Raw genomic sequence first — 16,849 nt, 5'->3', positions numbered from 1 at the left:
CTTTGACCAGTCAGCGGTCAGCAGTGCTTTGGCGTGACCTTTGAGAAAACGCACCGTCAACCACTTCCTTGAGTAGACTCTACTTTGGAGACGCCAAAGCTTTGCCGAAACCCGGGATCGAACCAGGGACCTTCAGATCTTCAGTCTAACGCTCTCCCAACTGAGCTATTTCGGCACAGAGACCTCTGTCTTCAGTAGCATGTCGAAGTCTGGCCACAAACGCGGGGAAGGAAGGAAAAGACCTCCAAAAAGCTCTCAGTGGCCCGTAAGGGGATCGAACCCGTGACCTTGGCGTTATTAGCACCACGCTCTGACCAACTGAGCTAACAGGCAAATGACGGCATGTGAAGCAACGGAAACGTGGTGTCCTCGGCGCCACCTCGTGTCAATGTGAAACAACCGGTCGTGTTTGGCCCACGCCACCAGGCGCTTTTTTCGCTGCAAATTCAAGTGGACGTCAAGAAAGCAACGAAACGGGAGCTATCAGCATTCCGAGACTCCAAGGTGCACTGCCGAAATGGTACGGCGTTCGCTTATCATGCAAGAGGTAGCGGGATAGACGCCAGCATTGTCCAATACCGTCTTCTTCTTTTTCGTCTTTTGGCAGTTTCCCCTAAAGTACAGCTCCGCTGCACGTTCTGCAGTCTATCTCCCAACGCAGACAGCACCCCCTCGATGCAGCTGGTCGTCATCTTCATCGCGACACAAGCCACTCTCTCCTGTCGTCCTTTTAGCGGCAAGCACAGGAACGTCTCCAAATCCTCAATCGGCGGGGGCGTTTTGCGGCTTGACATTTCATCCAATGGAGGGAAAACACGGGCCACTGGTGCACAGCGCTGCGCTCTCACCTCAGATATTTAAAAGGGACAAGTTTATGCAGTACGTCCCGTGTCCCGCATTTCTTTGACCAGTCAGCGGTCAGCAGTGCTTTGGCGTGACCTTTGAGAAAACGCACCGTCAACCACTTCCTTGAGTAGACTCTACTTTGGAGACGCCAAAGCTTTGCCGAAACCCGGGATCGAACCAGGGACCTTCAGATCTTCAGTCTAACGCTCTCCCAACTGAGCTATTTCGGCACGGAGACCACTGTCTTCAGTAGCATGGCGAAGCCTGGCCTCAAACGCGTGGAAGGAAGGAAAAGACCTCCATAAAGCTCTCAATGGCCCGTAAGGGGATCGAACCCGTGACCTTGGCGTTATTAGCACCACGCTCTGACCAACCGAGCTAACAGGCCAATGACCCCTTGTGAAGCAACGGAAACGTGGTGTCCTCGGCGCCACCTCGTGTCGGCGTGAAACAACCGGTCGTGTTTGGCCCACGCCACCAGGCGCTTTTTTCGCTGCAAATTCAAGTGGATGTCAAGAACGCAACGAAACGGGAGCTAGCAGCATTCCGAGACTCCAAGGTGCACTGCCGAAATGGTACGGCGTTCGCTTATCATGCAAGAGGTAGCGGGATAGACGCCAGCATTGTCCAATACCGTCTTCTTTTTTTTTCGTCTTTTGGCAGTTTCCCCTAAAGTACAGCTCCGCTGCACATTCTGCAGTCTATCTCCCAACGCAGACAGCACCCCCTCGATGCAGCTGGTCGTCATCTTCATCGCGACACAAGCCACTCTCTCCTGTCGTCCTTTTAGCGGCAAGCACAGGAACGTCTCCAAATCCTCAATCGGCGGGGGCGTTTTGCGGCTTGACATTTCATCCAATGGAGGGAAAACACGGGCCACTGGTGCACAGCGCTGCGCTCTCACCTCAGATATTTAAAAGGGACAAGTTTATGCAGTACGTCCCGTGTCGCGCATTTCTTTGACCAGTCAGCGGTCAGCAGTGCTTTGGCGTGACCTTTGAGAAAACGCACCGTCAACCACTTCCTTGAGTAGACTCTACTTTGGAGACGCCAAAGCTTTGCCGAAACCCGGGATCGAACCAGGGACCTTTAGATCTTCAGTCTAACGCTCTCCCAACTTAGCTATTTCGGCACAGAGACCTCTGTCTTCAGTAGCATGTCGAAGTCTGGCCACAAACTCGGGGAAGGAAGGAAAAGACCTCCATAAAGCTCTCAATGGCCCGTAAGGGGATCGAACCCGTGACCTTGGCGTTATTAGCACCACGCTCTGACCAACTGAGCTAACAGGCCAATGACGCCTTGTGAAGCAACGGAAACGTGGTGTCCTCGGCGCCACCTCGTGTCGGCGTGAAACAACCGGTCGTGTTTGGCCCACGCCACCAGGCGCTTTTTTCGCTGCAAATTCAAGTGGATGTCAAGAAAGCAACGAAACGGGAGCTAGCAGCATTCCGAGACTCCAAGGTGCACTGCCGAAATGGTACGGCGTTCGCTTATCATGCAAGAGGTAGCGGGATAGACGCCAGCATTGTCCAATACCGTCTTCTTCTTTTTCGTCTTTTGGCAGTTTCCCCTAAAGTACAGCTCCGCTGCACGTTCTGCAGTCTATCTCCCAACGCAGACAGCACCCCCTCGATGCAGCTGGTCGTCATCTTCATCGCGACACAAGCCACTCTCTCCTGTCGTCCTTTTAGCGGCAAGCACAGGAACGTCTCCAAATCCTCAATCGGCGGGGGCGTTTTGCGGCTTGACATTTCATCCAATGGAGGGAAAACACGGGCCACTGGTGCACAGCGCTGCTCTCTCACCTCAGATATTTAAAAGGAACAAGTTTATGCAGTACGTCCCGTGTCGCGCATTTCTTTGACCAGTCAGCGGTCAGCAGTGCTTTGGCGTGACCTTTGAGAAAACGCACCGTCAACCACTTCCTTGAGTAGACTCTACTTTGGAGACGCCAAAGCTTTGCCGAAACCCGGGATCGAACCAGGGACCTTCAGATCTTCAGTCTAACGCTCTCCCAACTGAGCTATTTCGGCACAGAGACCTCTGTCTTCAGTAGCATGTCGAAGTCTGGCCACAAACGCGGGGAAGGAAGGAAAAGACCTCCAAAAAGCTCTCAGTGGCCCGTAAGGGGATCGAACCCGTGACCTTGGCGTTATTAGCACCACGCTCTGACCAACTGAGCTAACAGGCAAATGACGGCATGTGAAGCAACGGAAACGTGGTGTCCTCGGCGCCACCTCGTGTCAATGTGAAACAACCGGTCGTGTTTGGCCCACGCCACCAGGCGCTTTTTTCGCTGCAAATTCAAGTGGATGTCAAGAACGCAACGAAACGGGAGCTAGCAGCATTCCGAGACTCCAAGGTGCACTGCCGAAATGGTACGGCGTTCGCTTATCATGCAAGAGGTAGCGGGATAGACGCCAGCATTGTCCAATACCGTCTTCTTTTTTTTTCGTCTTTTGGCAGTTTCCCCTAAAGTACAGCTCCGCTGCACATTCTGCAGTCTATCTCCCAACGCAGACAGCACCCCCTCGATGCAGCTGGTCGTCATCTTCATCGCGACACAAGCCACTCTCTCCTGTCGTCCTTTTAGCGGCAAGCACAGGAACGTCTCCAAATCCTCAATCGGCGGGGGCGTTTTGCGGCTTGACATTTCATCCAATGGAGGGAAAACACGGGCCACTGGTGCACAGCGCTGCGCTCTCACCTCAGATATTTAAAAGGGACAAGTTTATGCAGTACGTCGCGTGTCGCGCATTTCTTTGACCAGTCAGCGGTCAGCAGTGCTTTGGCGTGACCTTTGAGAAAACGCACCGTCAACCACTTCCTTGAGTAGACTCTACTTTGGAGACGCCAAAGCTTTGCCGAAACCCGGGATCGAACCAGGGACCTTTAGATCTTCAGTCTAACGCTCTCCCAACTGAGCTATTTCGGCACGGAGACCACTGTCTTCAGTAGCATGGCGAAGCCTGGCCACAAACGCGGGGAAGGAAGGAAAAGACCTCCAAAAAGCTCTAAATGGCCCGTAAGGGGATCGAACCCATGACCTTGGCGTGATTAGCACCACGCTCTGACCAACTGAGCTAACAGGCCAATGACGCCTTGTGAAGCAACGGAAACGTGGTGTCCTCGGCGCCACCTCGTGTCGGCGTGAAACAACCGGTCGTGTTTGGCCCACGCCACCAGGCGCTTTTTTCGCTGCAAATTCAAGTGGATGTCAAGAAAGCAACGAAACGGGAGCTAGCAGCATTCCGAGACTCCAAGGTGCACTGCCGAAATGGTACGGCGTTCGCTTATCATGCAAGAGGTAGCGGGATAGACGCCAGCATTGTCCAATACCGTCTTCTTCTTTTTCGTCTTTTGGCAGTTTCCCCTAAAGTACAGCTCCGCTGCACGTTCTGCAGTCTATCTCCCAACGCAGACAGCACCCCCTCGATGCAGCTGGTCGTCATCTTCATCGCGACACAAGCCACTCTCTCCTGTCGTCCTTTTAGCGGCAAGCACAGGAACGTCTCCAAATCCTCAATCGGCGGGGGCGTTTTGCGGCTTGACATTTCATCCAATGGAGGGAAAACACGGCCCACTGGTGCACAGCGCTGCGCTCTCACCTCAGATATTTAAAAGGGACAAGTTTATGCAGTACGTCCCGTGTCGCGCATTTCTTTGACCAGTCAGCGGTCAGCAGTGCTTTGGCGTGACCTTTGAGAAAACGCACCGTCAACCACTTCCTTGAGTAGACTCTACTTTGGAGACGCCAAAGCTTTGCCGAAACCCGGGATCGAACCAGGGACCTTTAGATCTTCAGTCTAACGCTCTCCCAACTGAGCTATTTCGGCAGAGACACCTCTGTCTTCAGTAGATGTCGAAGCCTGGTCACAAACGCGGGGAAGGAAGGAAAAGACCTCCAAAAAGCTCTCAGTGGCCCGTAAGGGGATCGAACCCGTGACCTTGGCGTTATTAGCACCACGCTCTGACCAACTGAGCTAACAGGCCAATGACGGCATGTGAAGCAACGGAAACGGGGTGTCCTCGGCGCCACCTCGTGTTGGCGTGAAACAACCGGTCGTGTTTGGCCCACGCCACCAGGCGCTTTTTTCGCTGCAAATTCAAGTGGATGTCAAGAACGCAACGAAACGGGAGCTAGCAGCATTCCGAGACTCCAAGGTGCACTGCCGAAATGGTACGGCGTTCGCTTATCATGCAAGAGGTAGCGGGATAGACGCCAGCATTGTCCAATACCGTCTTCTTCTTTTTCGTCTTTTGGCAGTTTCCCCTAAAGTACAGCTCCGCTGCACGTTCTGCAGTCTATCTCCCAACGCAGACAGCACCCCCTCGATGCAGCTGGTCGTCATCTTCATCGCGACACAAGCCACTCTCTCCTGTCGTCCTTTTAGCGGCAAGCACAGGAACGTCTCCAAATCCTCAATCGGCGGGGGCGTTTTGCGGCTTGACATTTCATCCAATGGAGGGAAAACACGGGCCACTGGTGCACAGCGCTGCGCTCTCACCTCAGATATTTAAAAGGGACAAGTTTATGCAGTACGTCCCGTGTCGCGCATTTCTTTGACCAGTCAGCGGTCAGCAGTGCTTTGGCGTGACCTTTGAGAAAACGCACCGTCAACCACTTCCTTGAGTAGACTCTACTTTGGAGACGCCAAAGCTTTGCCGAAACCCGGGATCGAACCAGGGACCTTCAGATCTTCAGTCTAACGCTCTCCCAACTGAGCTATTTCGGCACGGAGACCACTGTCTTCAGTAGCATGGCGAAGCCTGGCCTCAAACGCGTGGAAGGAAGGAAAAGACCTCCATAAAGCTCTCAATGGCCCGTAAGGGGATCGAACCCGTGACCTTGGCGTTATTAGCACCACGCTCTGACCAACTGAGCTAACAGGCCAATGACGCCTTGTGAAGCAACGGAAACGTGGTGTCCTCGGCGCCACCTCGTGTCGGCGTGAAACAACCGGTCGTGTTTGGCCCACGCCACCAGGCGCTTTTTTCGCTGCAAATTCAAGTGGATGTCAAGAAAGCAACGAAACGGGAGCTAGCAGCATTCCGAGACTCCAAGGTGCACTGCCGAAATGGTACGGCGTTCGCTTATCATGCAAGAGGTAGCGGGATAGACGCCAGCATTGTCCAATACCGTCTTCTTCTTTTTCGTCTTTTGGCAGTTTCCCCTAAAGTACAGCTCCGCTGCACGTTCTGCAGTCTATTTCCCAACGCAGACAGCACCCCCTCGATGCAGCTGGTCGTCATCTTCATCGCGACACAAGCCACTCTCTCCTGTCGTCCTTTTAGCGGCAAGCACAGGAACGTCTCCAAATCCTCAATCGGCGGGGGCGTTTTGCGGCTTGACATTTCATCCAATGGAGGGAAAACATGGGCCACTGGTGCACAGCGCTGCGCTCTCACCTCAGATATTTAAAAGGGACAAGTTTATGCAGTACGTCCCGTGTCGCGCATTTCTTTGACCAGTCAGCGGTCAGCAGTGCTTTGGCGTGACCTTTGAGAAAACACACCGTCAACCACTTCCTTGAGTAGACTCTACTTTGGAGACGGCAAAGCTTTGCCGAAACCCGGGATCGAACCAGGGACCTTTAGATCTTCAGTCTAACGCTCTCCCAACTGAGCTAATTCGGCAGAGACACCTCTGTCTTCAGTAGCATGTCGAAGCCTGGTCACAAACGCGGGGAAGGAAGGAAAAGACCTCCAAAAAGCTCTCAGTGGCCCGTAAGGGGATCGAACCCGTGACCTTGGCGTTATTAGCACCACGCTCTGACCAACTGAGCTAACAGGCCAATGACTGCATGTGAAGGAACGGAAACGAGGTGTCCTCGGCGCCACCTCGTGTCGGCGTGAAACAACCGGTCGTGTTTGGCCCACGCCACCAGGCGCTTTTTTCGCTGCAAATTCAAGTGGATGTCAAGAAAGCAACGAAACGGGAGCCAGCAGCATTCCGAGACTCCAAGGTGCACTGCTGAAATGGTACGGCGTTCGCTTATCATGCAAGAGGTAGCGGGATAGACGCCAGCATTGTCCAATACCGTCTTCCTTTTCGTCTTTTGGCAGTTTCCCCTAAAGTACAGCTCCGCTGCACGTTCTGCAGTCTATCTCCCAACGCAGACAGCACCCCCTCGATGCAGCTGGTCGTCATCTTCATCGCGACACAAGCCACTCTCTCCTGTCGTCCTTTTAGCGGCAAGCACAGGAACGTCTCCAAATCCTCAATCGGCGGGGGCGTTTTGCGGCTTGACATTTCATCCAATGGAGGGAAAACACGGGCCACTGGTGCACAGCGCTGCGCTCTCACCTCAGATATTTAAAAGGGACAAGTTTATGCAGTACGTCCCGTGTCGCGCATTTCTTTGACCAGTCAGCGGTCAGCAGTGCTTTGGCGTGACCTTTGAGAAAACGCACCGTCAACCACTTCCTTGAGCAGACTCTACTTTGGAGACGGCAAAGTTTTGACGAAACCCTGGATCGAACCAGGGACCTTTAGATCTTCAGTCTAACACACTCCCAACTGAGCTACTTCAGCACGGAGACCTCTGTCTTCAGTAGCATGTCGAAGTCTAGCCACAAACGCGGGGAAGGAAGGAAAAGACCTCCAAAAAGCTCTCAATGGCCCGTAAGGAGATCGAACCCGTGACCTTGGCGTTATTAGCACCATGCTCTGACCAACTGAGCTAACAGGCCAATGACGGCATGTGAAGCAACGGAAACGGGGTGTCCTCGGCGCCACCTCGTGTTGGCGTGAAACAACCGGTCGTGTTTGGCCCACGCCACCAGGCGCTTTTTTCGCTGCAAATTCAAGTGGATGTCAAGAACGCAACGAAACGGGAGCTAGCAGCATTCCGAGACTCCAAGGTGCACTGCCGAAATGGTACGGCGTTCGCTTATCATGCAAGAGGTAGCGGGATAGACGCCAGCATTGTCCAATACCGTCTTCTTTTTTTTTTGTCTTTTGGCAGTTTCCCCTAAAGTACAGCTCCGCTGCACGTTCTGCAGTCTATCTCCCAACGCAGACAGCACCCCCTCGATGCAGCTGGTCGTCATCTTCATCGCGACACAAGCCACTCTCTCCTGTCGTCCTTTTAGCGGCAAGCACAGGAACGTCTCCAAATCCTCAATCGGCGGGGGCGTTTTGCGGCTTGACATTTCATCCAATGGAGGGAAAACACGGGCCACTGGTGCACAGCGCTGCGCTCTCACCTCAGATATTTAAAAGGGACAAGTTTATGCAGTACGTCCCGTGTCGCGCATTTCTTTGACCAGTCAGCGGTCAGCAGTGCTTTGGCGTGACCTTTGAGAAAACACACCGTCAACCACTTCCTTGAGTAGACTCTACTTTGGAGACGGCAAAGCTTTGCCGAAACCCGGGATCGAACCAGGGACCTTCAGATCTTCAGTCTAACGCTCTCCCAACTGAGCTATTTCGGCACGGAGACCACTGTCTTCAGTAGCATGGCGAAGCCTGGCCTCAAACGCGTGGAAGGAAGGAAAAGACCTCCATAAAGCTCTCAATGGCCCGTAAGGGGATCGAACCCGTGACCTTGGCGTTATTAGCACCACGCTCTGACCAACTGAGCTAACAGGCCAATGACGCCTTGTGAAGCAACGGAAACGTGGTGTCCTCGGCGCCACCTCGTGTCGGCGTGAAACAACCGGTCGTGTTTGGCCCACGCCACCAGGCGCTTTTTTCGCTGCAAATTCAAGTGGATGTCAAGAAAGCAACGAAACGGGAGCTAGCAGCATTCCGAGACTCCAAGGTGCACTGCCGAAATGGTACGGCGTTCGCTTATCATGCAAGAGGTAGCGGGATAGACGCCAGCATTGTCCAATACCGTCTTCTTCTTTTTCGTCTTTTGGCAGTTTCCCCTAAAGTACAGCTCCGCTGCACGTTCTGCAGTCTATCTCCCAACGCAGACAGCACCCCCTCGATGCAGCTGGTCGTCATCTTCATCGCGACACAAGCCACTCTCTCCTGTCGTCCTTTTAGCGGCAAGCACAGGAACGTCTCCAAATCCTCAATCGGCGGGGGCGTTTTGCGGCTTGACATTTCATCCAATGGAGGGAAAACACGGGCCACTGGTGCACAGCGCTGCGCTCTCACCTCAGATATTTAAAAGGGACAAGTTTATGCAGTACGTCCCGTGTCGCGCATTTCTTTGACCAGTCAGCGGTCAGCAGTGCTTTGGCGTGACCTTTGAGAAAACGCACCGTCAACCACTTCCTTGAGTAGACTCTACTTTGGAGACGCCAAAGCTTTGCCGAAACCCGGGATCGAACCAGGGACCTTCAGATCTTCAGTCTAACGCTCTCCCAACTGAGCTATTTCGGCACGGAGACCACTGTCTTCAGTAGCATGGCGAAGCCTGGCCTCAAACGCGTGGAAGGAAGGAAAAGACCTCCATAAAGCTCTCAATGGCCCGTAAGGGGATCGAACCCGTGACCTTGGCGTTATTAGCACCACGCTCTGACCAACTGAGCTAACAGGCCAATGACGCCTTGTGAAGCAACGGAAACGTGGTGTCCTCGGCGCCACCTCGTGTCGGCGTGAAACAACCGGTCGTGTTTGGCCCACGCCACCAGGCGCTTTTTTCGCTGCAAATTCAAGTGGATGTCAAGAAAGCAACGAAACGGGAGCCAGCAGCATTCCGAGACTCCAAGGTGCACTGCTGAAATGGTACGGCGTTCGCTTATCATGCAAGAGGTAGCGGGATAGACGCCAGCATTGTCCAATACCGTCTTCCTTTTCGTCTTTTGGCAGTTTCCCCTAAAGTACAGCTCCGCTGCACGTTCTGCAGTCTATCTCCCAACGCAGACAGCACCCCCTCGATGCAGCTGGTCGTCATCTTCATCGCGACACAAGCCACTCTCTCCTGTCGTCCTTTTAGCGGCAAGCACAGGAACGTCTCCAAATCCTCAATCGGCGGGGGCGTTTTGCGGCTTGACATTTCATCCAATGGAGGGAAAACACGGGCCACTGGTGCACAGCGCTGCGCTCTCACCTCAGATATTTAAAAGGGACAAGTTTATGCAGTAATTCCCGTGTCGCGCATTTCTTTGACCAGTCAGCGGTCAGCAGTGCTTTGGCGTGACCTTTGAGAAAACGCACCGTCAACCACTTCCTTGAGCAGACTCTACTTTGGAGACGGCAAAGTTTTGACGAAACCCTGGATCGAACCAGGGACCTTTAGATCTTCAGTCTAACACTCTCCCAACTGAGCTACTTCAGCACGGAGACCTCTGTCTTCAGTAGCATGTCGAAGTCTAGCCACAAACGCGGGGAAGGAAGGAAAAGACCTCCAAAAAGCTCTCAATGGCCCGTAAGGAGATCGAACCCGTGACCTTGGCGTTATTAGCACCATGCTCTGACCAACTGAGCTAACAGGCCAATGACGGCATGTGAAGCAACGGAAACGGGGTGTCCTCGGCGCCACCTCGTGTTGGCGTGAAACAACCGGTCGTGTTTGGCCCACGCCACCAGGCGCTTTTTTCGCTGCAAATTCAAGTGGATGTCAAGAACGCAACGAAACGGGAGCTAGCAGCATTCCGAGACTCCAAGGTGCACTGCCGAAATGGTACGGCGTTCGCTTATCATGCAAGAGGTAGCGGGATAGACGCCAGCATTGTCCAATACCGTCTTCTTCTTTTTTCGTCTTTTGGCAGTTTCCCCTAAAGTACAGCTCCGCTGCACGTTCTGCAGTCTATCTCCCAACGCAGACAGCACCCCCTCGATGCAGCTGGTCGTCATCTTCATCGCGACACAAGCCACTCTCTCCTGTCGTCCTTTTAGCGGCAAGCACAGGAACGTCTCCAAATCCTCAATCGGCGGGGGCGTTTTGCGGCTTGACATTTCATCCAATGGAGGGAAAACACGGGCCACTGGTGCACAGCGCTGCGCTCTCACCTCAGATATTTAAAAGGGACAAGTTTATGCAGTACGTCCCGTGTCGCGCATTTCTTTGACCAGTCAGCGGTCAGCAGTGCTTTGGCGTGACCTTTGAGAAAACGCACCGTCAACCACTTCCTTGAGCAGACTCTACTTTGGAGACGGCAAAGTTTTGACGAAACCCTGGATCGAACCAGGGACCTTTAGATCTTCAGTCTAACACTCTCCCAACTGAGCTACTTCAGCACGGAGACCTCTGTCTTCAGTAGCATGTCGAAGTCTAGCCACAAACGCGGGAAAGGAAGGAAAAGACCTCCAAAAAGCTCTCAATGGCCCGTAAGGAGATCGAACCCGTGACCTTGGCGTTATTAGCACCACGCTCTGACCAACTGAGCTAACAGGCCAATGACGGCATGTGAAGCAACGGAAACGGGGTGTCCTCGGCGCCACCTCGTGTTGGCGTGAAACAACCGGTCGTGTTTGGCCCACGCCACCAGGCGCTTTTTTCGCTACAAATTCAAGTGGATGTCAAGAACGCAACGAAACGGGAGCTAGCAGCATTCCGAGACTCCAAGGTGCACTGCCGAAATGGTACGGCGTTCGCTTATCATGCAAGAGGTAGCGGGATAGACGCCAGCATTGTCCAATACCGTCTTCTTTTTTTTTCGTCTTTTGGCAGTTTCCCCTAAAGTACAGCTCCGCTGCACGTTCTGCAGTCTATCTCCCAACGCAGACAGCACCCCCTCGATGCAGCTGGTCGTCATCTTCATCGCGACACAAGCCACTCTCTCCTGTCGTCCTTTTAGCGGCAAGCACAGGAACGTCTCCAAATCCTCAATCGGCGGGGGCGTTTTGCGGCTTGACATTTCATCCAATGGAGGGAAAACACGGGCCACTGGTGCACAGCGCTGCGCTCTCACCTCAGATATTTAAAAGGGACAAGTTTATGCAGTACGTCCCGTGTCGCGCATTTCTTTGACCAGTCAGCGGTCAGCAGTGCTTTGGCGTGACCTTTGAGAAAACGCACCGTCAACCACTTCTCCAAAGTAGACTCTACTTTGGAGACGCCAAAGCTTTGCCGAAACCCGGGATCGAACCAGGGACCTTTAGATCTTCAGTCTAACGCTCTCCCAACTGAGCTATTTCGGCACGGAGACCACTGTCTTCAGTAGCATAGCGAAGCCTGGCCACAAACGTGTGGAAGGAAGGAAAAGACCTCCAAAAAGCTCTCAGTGGCCCGTAAGGGGATCGAACCCGTGACCTTGGCTTTATTAGCACCACGCTCTGACCAACTGAGCTAACAGGCCAATGACGGCATGTGGTGGTGGGACAGGGTTGCTTCTTTCCCCACATATTAAATACACATCCACACCACTCCCTGTTACTGCCAAATCATTTGAACACCATTATGCGATGCTAACTGATCCTATCAAAGCATGCTTAATTGTTCTTTATCGCCCACCAGGCTCGCTATCCGACTTTGTGGAGGAGCTGGACATGCTCGGGATCGAACCCGTGACCTTGGCGTTATTAGCACCACGCTCTGACCAACTGAGCTAACAGGCCAATGACGGCATGTGAAACAACGGAAACGGGGTGTCCTCGGCGCCACCTCGTGTCGGCGTGAAACAACCGGTCGTGTTTGGCCCACGCCACCAGGCGCTTTTTTCGCTAAAAATTCAAGTGGATGTCAAGAAAGCAACGAAACGGGAGCTAACAGCATTCCGAGACTCCAAGGTGAACTGCCGAAATGGTACGGCGTTCGCTTATCATGCAAGAGGTAGCGGGATAGACGCCAGCATTGTCCAATACCGTCTTCTTTTTTTTTTGTCTTTTGGCAGTTTCCCCTAAAGTACAGCTCCGCTGCACGTTCTGCAGTCTATCTCCCAACGCAGACAGCACCCCCTCGATGCAGCTGGTCGTCATCTTCATCGCGACACAAGCCACTCTCTCCTGTCGTCCTTTTAGCGGCAAGCACAGGAATGTCTCCAAATCCTCAATCGGGGGCGTTTTGCAGCTTGACATTTCATCCAATGGAGGGAAAACACGGCCCACTGGTGCACAGCGCTGCGCTCTCACCTCAGATATTTAAAAGGGACAAGTTTATGCAGTACGTCCCGTGTCGCGCATTTCTTTGACCAGTCAGCGGTCAGCAGTGCTTTGGCGTGACCTTTGAGAAAACGCACCGTCAACCACTTCCTTGAGTAGACTCTACTTTGGAGACGGCAAAGCTTTGCCGAAACCCGGGATCGAACCAGGGACCTTTAGATCTTCAGTCTAACGCTCTCCCAACTGAGCTATTTCGGCACGGAGACCACTGTCTTCAGTAGCATGGCGAAGCCTGGCCACAAACGCGGGGAAGGAAGGAAAAGACCTCCAAAAAGCTCTCAATGGCCCGTAAGGAGATCGAACCTGTGACCTTGGTGTTATTAGCACCACGCTCTGACCAACTGAGCTAACAGGCCAATGACGGCATGTGAAGCAACGGAAACGGGGTGTCCTCGGCCCCACCTCGTGTCGGCGTGAAACAACCGGTCGTGTTTGGCCCACGCCACCAGGCGCTTTTTTCGCTGCAAATTCAAGTGGATGTCAAGAACGCAACGAAACGGGAGCTAGCAGCATTCCGAGACTCCAAGGTGCACTGCCGAAATGGTACGGCGTTCGATTATCATGCAAGAGGTAGCGGGATAGACGCCAGCATTGTCCAATACCGTCTTATTTTTTTTGTTGTCTTTTGGCAGTTTCCCCTAAAGTACAGCTCCGCTGCACGTTCTGCAGTCTATCTCCCAACGCAGACAGCACCCCCTCGATGCAGCTGGTCGTCATCTTCATCGCGACACAAGCCACTCTCTCCTGTCGTCCTTTTAGCGGCAAGCACAGGAATGTCTCCAAATCCTCAATCGGGGGCGTTTTGCGGCTTGACATTTCATCCAATGGAGGGAAAACACGGCCCACTGGTGCACAGCGCTGCGCTCTCACCTCAGATATTTAAAAGGGACAAGTTTATGCAGTACGTCCCGTGTCGCGCATTTCTTTGACCAGTCAGCGGTCAGCAGTGCTTTGGCGTGACCTTTGAGAAAACGCACCGTCAACCACTTCCTTGAGTAGACTCTACTTTGGAGACGGCAAAGCTTTGCCGAAACCGGGGATCGAACCAGGGACCTTTAGATCTTCAGTCTAACGCTCTCCCAACTGAGCTATTTCGGCACGGAGACCACTGTCTTCAGTAGCATGGCGAAGCCTGGCCACAAACGCGGGGAAGGAAGGAAAAGACCTCCAAAAAGCTCTCAATGGCCCGTAAGGAGATCGAACCTGTGACCTTGGCGTTATTAGCACCACGCTCTGACCAACTGAGCTAACAGGCCAATGACGGCATGTGAAGCAACGGAAACGGGGTGTCCTCGGCCCCACCTCGTGTCGGCGTGAAACAACCGGTCGTGTTTGGCCCACGCCACCAGGCGCTTTTTTCGCTGCAAATTCAAGTGGATGTCAAGAACGCAACGAAACGGGAGCTAGCAGCATTCCGAGACTCCAAGGTGCACTGCCGAAATGGTACGGCGTTCGCTTATCATGCAAGAGGTAGCGGGATAGACGCCAGCATGGTCCAATACCGTCTTATTTTTTTTATGTCTTTTGGCAGTTTCCCTTAAAGTACAGCTCCGCTGCACGTTATGCAGTCTATCTCCCAACGCAGACAGCACCCCCTCGATGCAGCTGGTCGTCATCTTCATCGCGACACAAGCCACTCTCTCCTGTCGTCCTTTTAGCGGCAAGCACAGGAATGTCTCCAAATCCTCAATCGGGGGCGTTTTGCGGCTTGACATTTTATCCAATGGAGGGAAAACACGGCCCACTGGTGCACAGCGCTGCGCTCTCACCTCAGATATTTAAAAGGGACAAGTTTATGCAGTACGTCCCGTGTCGTGCATTTCTTTGACCAGTCAGCGGTCAGCAGTGCTTTGGCGTGACCTTTGAGAAAACGCACCGTCAACCACTTCCTTGAGTAGACTCTACTTTGGAGACGCCAAAGCTTTGCCGAAACCCGGGATCGAACCAGGGACCTTTAGATCTTCAGTCTAACACTCTCCCAACTGAGCTATTTCGGCACAGAGACCTCTGTCTTCAGTAGCATGTCGAAGCCTGGCCACAAACGCGGGGAAGGAAGGAAAAGACCTCCAAAAAGCTCTCAGTGGCCCGTAAGGGGATCGAACCCGTGACCTTGGCGTTATTAGCACCACGCTCTGACCAACTGAGCTAACAGGCCAATGACGGCATGAGAGACAACGGAAACGGGGTGTCCCCGGCGCCACCTCGTGTCGGCGTGAAACAACCGGTCGTGTTTGGCCCACGCCACCAGGCGCTTTTTTCGCTGCAAATTCAAGTGGATGTCAAGAACGCAATGAAACGGGAGCTAGCAGCATTCCGAGACTCCAAGGTGCACTGCCGAAATGGTACGGCGTTCGCTTATCATGCAAGAGGTAGCGGGATAGACGCCAGCATTGTCCAATACCGTCTTCTTTTTTTTGTTGTCTTTTGACATTTTCCCCTAAAGTACAGCTCCGCTGCACGTTCTGCAGTCTATCTCCCAACGCAGACCGCACCCCCTCGATGCAGCTGGTCGTCATCTTCATCGCGACACAAGCCACTCTCTCCTGTCGTTCTTTTAGCGGCAAGCACAGGAACGTCTCCAAATCCTCAATCGGCGGGGGCGTTTTGCGGCTTGACATTTCATCCAATGGAGGGAAAACACGGGCCACTGGTGCACAGCGCTGCTCTCTCACCTCAGATATTTAAAAGGAACAAGTTTATGCAGTACGTCCCGTGTCGTGCATTTCTTTGACCAGTCAGCGGTCAGCAGTGCTTTGGCGTGACCTTTGAGAAAACGCACCGTCAACCACTTCCTTGAGTAGACTCTACTTTGGAGGCGCCAAAGCTTTGCCGAAACCCGGGATCGAACCAGGGACCTTTAGATCTTCAGTCTAACGCTCTCCCAACTGAGCTATTTCGGCACAGAGACCTCTGTCTTCAGTAGCATGTCGAAGCCTGGCCACAAACGCGGGGAAGGAAGGAAAAGACCTCCAAAAAGCTCTCAGTGGCCCTTAAGGGGATCGAACCCGTGACCTTGGCGTTATTAGCACCACGCTCTGACCAACTGAGCTAACAGGCCAATGACGGCATGTGAAACAACGGAAACGGGGTGTCCTCGGCGCCACCTCGTGTCGGCGTGAAACAACCGGTCGTGTTTGACCCACGCCACCAGGTGCTTTTTTCGCTGCAAATTCAAGTGGATGTCAAGAAAGCAACGAAACGGGAGCTAGCAGCATTCCGAGACTCCAAGGTGCACTGCCGAAATGGTACGGCGTTCGCTTATCATGCAAGAGGTAGCGGGATAGACGCCAGCATTGTCCAATACCGTCTTCTTTTTTTTTCGTCTTTTGGCAGTTTCCCCTAAAGTACAGCTCCGCTGCACGTTCTGCAGTCTATCTCCCAACGCAGACAGCACCCCCTCGATGCAGCTGGTCGTCATCTTCATCGCGACACAAGCCACTCTCTCCTGTCGTCCTTTTAGCGGCAAGCACAGGAACGTCTCCAAATCCTCAATCGGCGGGGGCGTTTTGCGGCTTGACATTTCATCCAATGGAGGGAAAACACGGGCCACTGGTGCACAGCGCTGCGCTCTCACCTCAGATATTTAAAAGGGACAAGTTTATGCAGTACGTCCCGTGTCGCGCATTTCTTTGACCAGTCAGCGGTCAGCAGTGCTTTGGCGTGACCTTTGAGAAAACACACCGTCAACCACTTCCTTGAGTAGACTCTACTTTGGAGACGGCAAAGCTTTGCCGAAACCCGGGATCGAACCAGGGACCTTCAGATCTTCAGTCTAACGCTCTCCCAACTGAGCTATTTCGGCACGGAGACCACTGTCTTCAGTAGCATGGCGAAGCCTGGCCTCAAACGCGTGGAAGGAAGGAAAAGACCTCCATAAAGCTCTCAATGGCCCGTAAGGGGATCGAACCCGTGACCTTGGCGTTATTAGCACCACGCTCTGACCAACTGAGCTAACAGGCCAATGACGCCTTGTGAAGCAACGGAAACGTGGTGTCCTCGGCG

At 53.3% G+C, this 16,849-nt stretch overlaps 24 non-coding genes across 24 annotated transcripts; all 24 read right to left on the bottom strand.

Annotated features, from left to right (window-relative positions):
• Window positions 1–102: 102 nt before the first annotated feature.
• Window positions 103–175, bottom strand: trnaf-gaa (transfer RNA phenylalanine (anticodon GAA)). The gene has a single exon. It is a non-coding gene; the product is annotated as a tRNA-Phe (tRNA).
• An 828-nt stretch (window positions 176–1,003) lies between these two features.
• On the bottom strand, window positions 1,004–1,076 carry trnaf-gaa (transfer RNA phenylalanine (anticodon GAA)). Its single transcript has one exon. It is a non-coding gene; the product is annotated as a tRNA-Phe (tRNA).
• Window positions 1,077–1,905: 829 nt separating this feature from the next.
• Window positions 1,906–1,978, bottom strand: trnaf-gaa (transfer RNA phenylalanine (anticodon GAA)). The gene has a single exon. It is a non-coding gene; the product is annotated as a tRNA-Phe (tRNA).
• Window positions 1,979–2,062: 84 nt separating this feature from the next.
• Window positions 2,063–2,136, bottom strand: trnai-aau (transfer RNA isoleucine (anticodon AAU)). The gene has a single exon. It is a non-coding gene; the product is annotated as a tRNA-Ile (tRNA).
• A 670-nt stretch (window positions 2,137–2,806) lies between these two features.
• On the bottom strand, window positions 2,807–2,879 carry trnaf-gaa (transfer RNA phenylalanine (anticodon GAA)). Its single transcript has one exon. It is a non-coding gene; the product is annotated as a tRNA-Phe (tRNA).
• Window positions 2,880–3,708: 829 nt separating this feature from the next.
• Window positions 3,709–3,781, bottom strand: trnaf-gaa (transfer RNA phenylalanine (anticodon GAA)). Its single transcript has one exon. It is a non-coding gene; the product is annotated as a tRNA-Phe (tRNA).
• An 828-nt stretch (window positions 3,782–4,609) lies between these two features.
• trnaf-gaa (transfer RNA phenylalanine (anticodon GAA)) lies at window positions 4,610–4,682 on the bottom strand. The gene has a single exon. It is a non-coding gene; the product is annotated as a tRNA-Phe (tRNA).
• An 83-nt stretch (window positions 4,683–4,765) lies between these two features.
• Window positions 4,766–4,839, bottom strand: trnai-aau (transfer RNA isoleucine (anticodon AAU)). The gene has a single exon. It is a non-coding gene; the product is annotated as a tRNA-Ile (tRNA).
• Window positions 4,840–5,509: 670 nt separating this feature from the next.
• On the bottom strand, window positions 5,510–5,582 carry trnaf-gaa (transfer RNA phenylalanine (anticodon GAA)). The gene has a single exon. It is a non-coding gene; the product is annotated as a tRNA-Phe (tRNA).
• An 84-nt stretch (window positions 5,583–5,666) lies between these two features.
• On the bottom strand, window positions 5,667–5,740 carry trnai-aau (transfer RNA isoleucine (anticodon AAU)). Its single transcript has one exon. It is a non-coding gene; the product is annotated as a tRNA-Ile (tRNA).
• A 670-nt stretch (window positions 5,741–6,410) lies between these two features.
• On the bottom strand, window positions 6,411–6,483 carry trnaf-gaa (transfer RNA phenylalanine (anticodon GAA)). The gene has a single exon. It is a non-coding gene; the product is annotated as a tRNA-Phe (tRNA).
• An 84-nt stretch (window positions 6,484–6,567) lies between these two features.
• trnai-aau (transfer RNA isoleucine (anticodon AAU)) lies at window positions 6,568–6,641 on the bottom strand. The gene has a single exon. It is a non-coding gene; the product is annotated as a tRNA-Ile (tRNA).
• Window positions 6,642–8,210: 1,569 nt separating this feature from the next.
• trnaf-gaa (transfer RNA phenylalanine (anticodon GAA)) lies at window positions 8,211–8,283 on the bottom strand. Its single transcript has one exon. It is a non-coding gene; the product is annotated as a tRNA-Phe (tRNA).
• An 84-nt stretch (window positions 8,284–8,367) lies between these two features.
• On the bottom strand, window positions 8,368–8,441 carry trnai-aau (transfer RNA isoleucine (anticodon AAU)). Its single transcript has one exon. It is a non-coding gene; the product is annotated as a tRNA-Ile (tRNA).
• Window positions 8,442–9,111: 670 nt separating this feature from the next.
• Window positions 9,112–9,184, bottom strand: trnaf-gaa (transfer RNA phenylalanine (anticodon GAA)). The gene has a single exon. It is a non-coding gene; the product is annotated as a tRNA-Phe (tRNA).
• Window positions 9,185–9,268: 84 nt separating this feature from the next.
• On the bottom strand, window positions 9,269–9,342 carry trnai-aau (transfer RNA isoleucine (anticodon AAU)). Its single transcript has one exon. It is a non-coding gene; the product is annotated as a tRNA-Ile (tRNA).
• Window positions 9,343–11,814: 2,472 nt separating this feature from the next.
• On the bottom strand, window positions 11,815–11,887 carry trnaf-gaa (transfer RNA phenylalanine (anticodon GAA)). Its single transcript has one exon. It is a non-coding gene; the product is annotated as a tRNA-Phe (tRNA).
• A 1,085-nt stretch (window positions 11,888–12,972) lies between these two features.
• Window positions 12,973–13,045, bottom strand: trnaf-gaa (transfer RNA phenylalanine (anticodon GAA)). The gene has a single exon. It is a non-coding gene; the product is annotated as a tRNA-Phe (tRNA).
• An 827-nt stretch (window positions 13,046–13,872) lies between these two features.
• Window positions 13,873–13,945, bottom strand: trnaf-gaa (transfer RNA phenylalanine (anticodon GAA)). The gene has a single exon. It is a non-coding gene; the product is annotated as a tRNA-Phe (tRNA).
• An 826-nt stretch (window positions 13,946–14,771) lies between these two features.
• Window positions 14,772–14,844, bottom strand: trnaf-gaa (transfer RNA phenylalanine (anticodon GAA)). The gene has a single exon. It is a non-coding gene; the product is annotated as a tRNA-Phe (tRNA).
• Window positions 14,845–14,928: 84 nt separating this feature from the next.
• trnai-aau (transfer RNA isoleucine (anticodon AAU)) lies at window positions 14,929–15,002 on the bottom strand. Its single transcript has one exon. It is a non-coding gene; the product is annotated as a tRNA-Ile (tRNA).
• A 672-nt stretch (window positions 15,003–15,674) lies between these two features.
• trnaf-gaa (transfer RNA phenylalanine (anticodon GAA)) lies at window positions 15,675–15,747 on the bottom strand. Its single transcript has one exon. It is a non-coding gene; the product is annotated as a tRNA-Phe (tRNA).
• An 829-nt stretch (window positions 15,748–16,576) lies between these two features.
• Window positions 16,577–16,649, bottom strand: trnaf-gaa (transfer RNA phenylalanine (anticodon GAA)). The gene has a single exon. It is a non-coding gene; the product is annotated as a tRNA-Phe (tRNA).
• Window positions 16,650–16,733: 84 nt separating this feature from the next.
• On the bottom strand, window positions 16,734–16,807 carry trnai-aau (transfer RNA isoleucine (anticodon AAU)). Its single transcript has one exon. It is a non-coding gene; the product is annotated as a tRNA-Ile (tRNA).
• Between the last annotated feature and the right edge of the window lie 42 nt (window positions 16,808–16,849).

The sequence above is a fragment of the Osmerus mordax genome, chromosome 17, assembly GCF_038355195.1.
Source record: "Osmerus mordax isolate fOsmMor3 chromosome 17, fOsmMor3.pri, whole genome shotgun sequence".
NCBI classification, from domain to species: domain Eukaryota; kingdom Metazoa; phylum Chordata; class Actinopteri; order Osmeriformes; family Osmeridae; genus Osmerus; species Osmerus mordax.
Note: the sequence above shows the minus strand (reverse complement) of the source record. Positions and strands in the feature narration are given on the sequence as shown.